This window comes from Camellia sinensis, chromosome 5, assembly GCF_055761805.1.
Source record: "Camellia sinensis isolate YWXY chromosome 5, ASM5576180v1, whole genome shotgun sequence".
Taxonomy (NCBI): Eukaryota; Viridiplantae; Streptophyta; class Magnoliopsida; order Ericales; family Theaceae; genus Camellia; species Camellia sinensis.
The window spans coordinates 154,901,286-154,907,285 of record NC_138965.1 but is presented as its reverse complement, the minus strand read 5'-3'; positions in this window follow the sequence as shown (position 1 = coordinate 154,907,285).

The window sequence follows — 6,000 nt, the reverse complement described above, 5'->3', positions numbered from 1 at the left end:
GCTAGGGGCAAGAGCCCACAACTTTCTGTTTATCCATTAACCACCCAGGGGAGGGATAAAAAATGAGAGATTAAAGAATAGAGAGATGTGCGCTAAGAGAAAAAGTGAGGAAGGGGCTTTTTCAGAAAAACAGAGCCTGAGGGCCGAGTGATGTGAGAATCACAAATAAGAAAAGGGTGGGAAATAATACCCGGAGAAACTGGCTCCTCGCGTACTGAGAGATCTCTCGTCTTTGTAACACGTCTGAGTGTTGTGTCTTTTATTTTGTCTCGATTCTTGCTTTGAGTCAGTCCGAGTGTGTCTCGATGTGTTTAGGTTGTTTACCTTTTGTTTTCCATTATTGAGTCTTTTTCGCTGTGTTCAGTTGTAGGCTCAATACTCGGTCGAGAACTCATTTCTCAATTTCAAAAAAATCATCTTGTGCTCAGAGTGCTGTGCCATTCTCCACATTTGTGCAAAACAGGATTTGTTCTTTCATAAAACTGCAGGGTCCACCCCCGATAAGTGTGAATGGTAAAACAAGGACCTATCTAAAGCTATATAAGTTCCGGACTGCAAAGCAAAAGAAAAGAGGGAAAATTTTGAGCATCTGAGTGTGTTTCACCTTCAGAAAATTCTAAGATTGCATTCCATATATACCTCTTCAGGCCTTGTCAGTGCTCCGAAGAATGGGTGTGCCTCTACCCCAAGCTTAAGCATGCTTCAAGTCAGAATGGCAATTAAAGCAGCAGCAGATGTTATCTCTCGCCAATATGAACAGGGTGTGCCCTTTTTGAGCTGAGTGTGTTGCAAAGTCCTCTAAGAGGTAAATCAGAGGCACCAGAGTACATATTTGATGCTCCTCTACTGCATAGAATGCGAACTTTCATATATACTATTGTTGCATGCATGCCGCGCATCGTTATGATTCATGCATAGAATATGCTTGCTTTCGATTCCACATAGAATATGCTTTGCTTGTTTCATGCATAGAATATGCTTGCTTTCAATATTGCATAGAATGTGCTTCCATACTTGCATAGAAAATACTTGTATCTTTTGCATGGAAAATGCCCCCATACTTGCATAGAAGATGCATTTTATCGCACTTTCTTGTGCATTTTATCTCACTCGCACTGTCTTGTGCACTTACACTTTGTATCTCACTAGCACTGTCTTGTGCATCTTGTGGTCGTATCTCACTCGCACTATCTTGTGCATTTCAAATCACTCGCGCTGTTTAGCGTATCGCGCTGTTTAGTGTATCGCACTGTTTTGTGCATTTCAAATCACTCGCGCTGTTTAGCGTATCGCACTGTTTTGTGCATTTAAAATCACTCGCGTTGTTTAGCGTATCGCACTGTTTTGTGCATTTCTAATCACTCGCGCTGTTTAGCGTATCGCACTGTTTTGTGCATTTCAAATCACTCGCGCTGTTTAGCGTATCGCACTGTTTTGTGCATTTCAAATCACTCGCGCTGTTTAGCGTATCGCACTGTTTTGTGCATTTCAAATTACTCGCGCGGTTAAGCGTATCGCACTGTCTTGTGCCTTTCAAATCACTCGCGCTGTTTAGCGTATCGCACTGTTTTGTGCATTTCAAATCACTCACGCGGTTTAGCGTATCGCACTGTCTTGTGCATTTCAAATCACCTCACCTTTAGCGTATCGCACTGTCTTGTGCATTTCTAATCACTCGCGCTGCTTAGCGTATCGCACTATTTTGTGCATTGTACCATTCGCACTATCTTGCGCACCTCACCTGCACTTGTTAGCGTATTACATCGTGCTATCTTGCGTCGTGACCATTACTTGCATTGTGCATGCATTTTATCACGCTATCTTGCGCACCTCACCTTTAGCTCGCACTGTCTTGTGCACTCGCCTGGTCCAGGAAACCTTAAATCCTCCGGTCTAAGGAGACCCTAAATCCTACATCTTTATTCGCACTGTCTTGTGCACTCCCCGGTCTAGGAAACCTTAAATCCTCTAAAGGTGTAATTCCTTTGGTGTTTGTCGTGCCCGAACAACTTCCCGTGGTCTGGTATAGCCACCTGCCTATGTTTGCGGTGAGTTCCTAGGAGACCAACAGAGACGGTGGAAACTAGAGTTCGAATGGCTCATGCCTAGAACACAAAGGTTCGGGATTTCCGAGACTAAAGTCTGGTTTTAATACCCAGAGGTATATCCTCGGCTTGAAATCTGTATGGCAGCCCCATAGATTGAGATAGCATGTGTATGCGCCTCAATTCTGGATACTGAACCAACCTAGTCTGTCACCCTGTTGGAGAATAGGGAAAGCTGCGACCATAGTCAGGGAGAAAAGTAGTACCTGCGGTTCAACCAAGGAGAAGCAAAAGATCCCCAACAGCATGAGGTAAGTCATTGCCAATTGCCCCTGTAAGGTACCTTTACATCTTAGCTATTACATTGCATTTTAGCCACTACATTACAGTGCATTGCATGAATCCTCAATTTTCAAACCGGCTTCGCGTAGCGTATAAGTCCAATTATCAAACCGGCTTCGCGTAGCGTATAAGTCCAATTTTCAAACCGGCTTCGCGTAGCGTATAAGTCCAATTATCAAAATCTTCCTGCATATCATTTTGCATCTTGCCCCCTACCTGCGGGCATGCCTGCGGGCACATCTTTGTTATCTTGCCTGTTTGTCTAAGTCTTCGGCCTTGTCAAAAATGGATCGTCTCTGGACTTTGACATTCACTCCCGTCACGTGTGACTTTCGAGTTCTCTCAAAGAGGGGCAACTGTAGACACCCCATTTTTGACCAAGCTTAAGACTTAGACGTCACCAATTGAGCGCTTGGTGATGGTGCATATTGTGCTCATTCATAAGTTTCAGAGTCTCGGCTGCGAGCCTTGCCTCCGGACTTCCGGGCTCTTTCGTGTCTTACCTCGATTTGCGAACCAGGCTCTGTTTTCTCTGTTTTCTCTTCCCGAAGGGAAGGAGAGGTCTTGTAGATCATCTCTCAGTGGACGTAGGCTACGTTTTGTGGTCATAGGCCATTTTTCCCGTTTGGAGCCCGGTTTCCGATTTTTCGGAGCCGACGGCCGTGTGCCTCAGTTCGGGACCGCTTAACCACCTCCGTTTGCCCTGATTTTTGGTATACACCCCACCACCATCCATTCCAAAAACTTGGACCTGTTTTTCAGAGCTTAGGAGCACCATTTCTCAGACCAAGAGCTGTTGGTCCATTGGTCTTCAAGGGTAAGCTTCTTTTCCCTCTTTTTTGTTCCTATCTTGCTCTATATCTAAGCCTTGCTTGCAAGCATTTTTGGGCTCCGACCAAAACTGTAAATAGTCATATTTTGAGCTCCTTTTCATGTTTTATTAAGGACCTTTTTCTGTTTGAGGTCTCCTACTATCACTTGCCTCTTTAATTCTCTTTTAGGCCTATTTTTGCATGGTATTTTAGGCTTATTTGTGAGCTGTTTCGGACTTGGTCATAAACTGTAAAATGTCTTTTTTTGAGTCCCTCTTCAACTTTGTTGAAGGGCTCTCTTCAGTTTGAGGCCGGCAGCTACCACTTGCCGCTTTATCTCTCTTTTAGGCCTATTTTTTGGGGGAAATTTGAATTTCATTTCCCCCCCTTTTCCTCCACTTCTTTGCCTATATAACCAGCACCCCCAGCTGTGTTTTCAGAGGTTACAAAATTTGCTTTAAGGCTCTTGCATTATATTTCTCTCTCTCTCTCTCTATTCCAAGCTCCAAAACCCCAAGTTTCCTACAGCATTTCTACACTTCCTCACAGCACAAAGCCTCCATACTACATTCCAGACCTTTGAAGCTGATTTCCAGAGGTGAAAAGCTTCTAAACTTGGTCCAAAAGTCGTTGAAGCTTGGTTCTACAAGGGTGAGTCCCATTTTCCCTCTTTCTTGCCTTGTTTTGTTCCATATCTAAGCCATACTTGCTTACACTTTTGGGCTCCGACCCTAACTGTAAATAGTCATATTTTGAGCCTCTTTTCATGTTTTATTAAGGACCTCCTGCTGTTTGAGGTCTCTTACTACCACTTGCTTCTTTATCTCTCTCTTAGGGCCTAATCTTGCATGATATATTAGCCTTGTTTTTTATCATTTCTGGGCTCCAAGCCAAACTGTAAATAGTGTTATTTTGAGCCCTCTTCAACATTGTTGAAGGGATCTTCTCTGTTTGAGGTCCCCTACTGCCACTTGCCTCTTTTTCTCTCTTTTGGGCCAATTTTTGCATGGTAGTTTAGGCTCATTTTTAAGCTGTTTTGGACTCTTCCATAAACTGTGAAATGTCTTTTTTTGAGCCCCTCTTCAACTTTGTTGAAGGGCTCTCCTCTGTTTGAGAACAGAAGCTGCTACTTGTCTCTTTACCCCTCTTTTAGGCCTTTTCTTGCATGATAGTTTGGCTTTATTTGTGATTATTTTTGTGGCTTTATGTAAACTATAAAATACCTTCTTTTGAGACCCTCTTCAACTTTGTTGAAGGGCTCTTCATTGTTTGGGGCCAGCTGCTGTCCCTTTGTGTTTAATCTCTATTTTAGGCCTTTTCTTGCATGATAAATTAGCCCTATTTGCATTCGTTTTTGGGACTTGTTATAAACTGGAAATATGCATGTTTTGGGACTGTCTTGCATCTGTATTCATGCTTCATGATCAAATAATGCATGATTTGTATAGCTATAGGTCATTGCGTATGCCTAGTTTAGAGTTTCGGGTTTCATCTTGTGCATCGGGTGCCATATTGCCATGTTTTGGGGCTATTTAGCATCATATTTTAGTGCTGGAATTTGCATGTTTGCATACCATGTTCCATGCCCTGCCATGCCTTGTTAGAGTGGCATTTGTGCCTGAGGATCGGTCCTCGGTTTGCGTGCATGTGTACACGCATTTCGAGTGTCTCATTTTCATCTCATGGCTACTAATGTGAGTGTGGATGAGGTCCACTCATGTTGGTGTAAGTCCATTATGCATTGAGTATGCCATTTCATTTTATAGCATTGCATATGCTAGGTTGTATGTTAGAGCATTGCGTATGCCTTGTTACATCGTGCATTATGTATGCCATCTCATAGCATTGTGCATGCTAGGTTGTATATTAGTTGCATTCATGCATGTCATGCATATTACATTGTGCTTGGGATAGGAGTTAGCCCGAGCACGGGAAATGAGGGACGTTTCGTATTTCGAGTGACGGAACGTGTCTCAATTCCCAGTCACCGACACTCCGGATTATCCATGATGGAGTTTAGGTTTTGTTGTGTTTATATGTGCATTCATTTCATATTGAGTCATGCAATTCGACTCCTCGGCCATTATGCATCGATATGCGTGATTGGTGGCACGAGGATCGAGGACTACACTCCCCAAAGAGTAGTCATGCATACATATGTGAAAATACTTTGCCTTGTCCCTTTGTTGCTCTCTGTTGCAGCAAATCAAAAATCGACAGCCTTCCGGAGCTTGGCACGCATTCCAAGAACAATTGCAAACAGAGGCAAACCGGGGCATCGCGAGGGATTCTCTGCACAAGGCAACCCGAGCATGCATCATTCATCATCTGGAGTAGATTTGAGGCAGTCCCTGGCTTGCATGCCAATTTATTGCTTTCCTAATTTAATTTGTTAATTAATTAGGGTTTTGTACATATTTGGACTGTAACTATTTGGGACTGTATATTATTTATTCGGACCCTCTGCGCGAGGGCAATATTGTAATTAGTGTGCGTGTGTGTGATGTATGTCTTCCAACCCCACGTCTTTCTCCCTTTTATTTACCAGCTTATGATGGTTAGATTAGGGCATGTTTCAATTAGCATACAGTATGATAGCATGTTTGCATTCATTCATCTGTTTTGCATACACCGGGCTTGGCGCATCATACTAACTCCATTGTATTTTCAATTCCAAGTTGAATACATGTTAGCTGTAGCATTTCATATGCCATGTTTAGAATAGCCGAGCCTGATATAGTTGCATTTTTGCATGTGTTGCATTAGGCATTTCTATATAATTAGGATCATGCATGGATTTC